This window comes from Solanum pennellii, chromosome 1 (genome assembly GCF_001406875.1).
Source record: "Solanum pennellii chromosome 1, SPENNV200".
NCBI lineage: Eukaryota > Viridiplantae > Streptophyta > Magnoliopsida > Solanales > Solanaceae > Solanum > Solanum pennellii.
The window spans coordinates 9255868-9257769 of record NC_028637.1 but is presented as its reverse complement, the minus strand read 5'-3'; the positions used below and the strand labels follow the sequence as shown (position 1 = coordinate 9257769).

The 1902-nt window shown below is 30.5% G+C and overlaps 1 long non-coding RNA gene across 1 annotated transcript; it reads right to left on the bottom strand.

Annotated features, from left to right (window-relative positions):
- Positions 1 to 917: 917 nt before the first annotated feature.
- On the bottom strand, positions 918 to 1491 carry LOC107031904. Its single transcript, XR_001458291.2, has 2 exons — positions 1401 to 1491; positions 918 to 1257 (listed from the first exon to the last, which is right to left on the bottom strand). It is a non-coding gene; the product is annotated as an uncharacterized LOC107031904 (long non-coding RNA).
- Between the last annotated feature and the right edge of the window lie 411 nt (positions 1492 to 1902).

Here is a 1902-nt window from a genome sequence, read left to right as displayed (position 1 = left end):
TCACCTTTGGACATTATAATCATGAAATTTTACCTCCACAGTTGCGAGGAAAGTTTTATTAGTGGGCCACGATCCTGAACCTTTACCTAAAGATTACAATGAATTAATCAGTCTCATTTCTTAAAATAAGACCAGATGCGATTTGTTTTTATTCTCAAGATAGTTTTTAGTGATATCTCCCTCAATTGAGCTCCTTTTTGGGTGATTGAAACTCGTGGACGTAAAAAAACATCCTGGCTATGTGATTTGGTTTTTGGAGAGTGTAAGGGTGTTATGACCCTCTCAATTATATCTTTGTGAAGGCCTTTTTGTTTGTCATTTAGAAGTCTTCCATATTGACCCCAAGCCGTTTACGACTTATTGGGTCTGATAGTTTTTTCACCTTGTCGTTCGTGTAGTTTTAATGAACTTTTTTAATATTTTGAAGATTTTAAACCTTAAACAATTAATTTTGATAAAAATTACAGAAAGAAAACCTTGGACTTTCCTTACTTGAACAACCCAAATTCGGATAGGCATATCTTTCACATACGATATCGAAAATGCGCAAACTCAATGGAGTTGAAAGATCTCTCCAAGGACTTTCCAACCATATCAAGAAATAACCCTAATTCATCCTGAGCTAGAAGTTATGGTCCTTGAAAATGACCAAAACTCACTTTCTTAACTTGGTCAATTCTTTTCCAGATTTTTCGCTTTTGGGGAAAAAAAATTGTGAAAACAACTATTTGTTGTTCTTAAAATTCTTGAATTCAACTTAAAGTTGCATCTCAAAGTTTTGTGTCAAAATGTACAGTTTGGAGTTCAACTCTAAAAACATGAGAACTCTTTATAGAGAAATGCTACTAAAAAGATATAAAAATCTGAGATTATTTATTAAAATAAAGGTATATGACATAAAGAAGGAAACAATAAGCTTTCGGAATTGGCTAATGCCTTGTTGCAAGTTACATTGAAACAGAATGGAAGGAAACAATAAGATTTCTTAATAAGGTAATGTCATGTTGAAAGTTACATTGAAAGAGAAATTAAATTCCAAATATATTGTTCCTTTTTGTTTCATGTTGTGAATTTTAATTCTTCAATTTAGGTTTTCACTAGTTTTTGTAATTCGACCTATGGGAGGACGATGCCCACATTCACACCATTCACCATCACAAAAATAGGGAGGTATATCGCCACAAAGACGTTTACAGTCTGCGTCTGTCTTGCAACAACACCTGGGTATGTCTTTTGCTTCAACCTTTAGCGAGACACCTATCAAATTAAATGTTAGAATCTATAGTTAATAGAAAAACATATTTCATATTTCAGAACAAGAAGCTTTTCAAAATTAACTTAGAAAATATTAGAGAGAAGCGTATGATACACCATTACTAATAGACAAGTAAAAGACTTACATATCCCTATCATCGTAAACATGAGGAAAAAAGCCCACACTTTCAAAGACATATCTTAATTTTTTTTGTATGCTCAGTAAGTCACTTGATGATGATGTTTTGTTTTCTTTGTGTCCTATTTATAGTATATTTAGTTGACTACTTAATAAATATATATAGTTTATGAATCTGTAACATAACTATTTTGTTTTTATCTTATGTTCCTTCTACCAAACAAATTTAACAAAGTCAAACTAGCATTACATGAAAGAGGAAATAATAATTATGTGATTTTTCCTTTGACTTATATGATGGAACTACAAAATATAATTCAACATAAAAATTAATCTTCAATGTAATATATTAGTCAGCTAGAGAATAAAGTATCACACAATCAAATAGAGGCTAAAGAATTTGAAGTTTAACAATTGTGAATATTTTTCTCAAAATAATATGTTATTCGGTCTCGAACTAATAACTTTCATCTTAGTTCAACTTAAAAATAATGAAATGTTTTAATCAT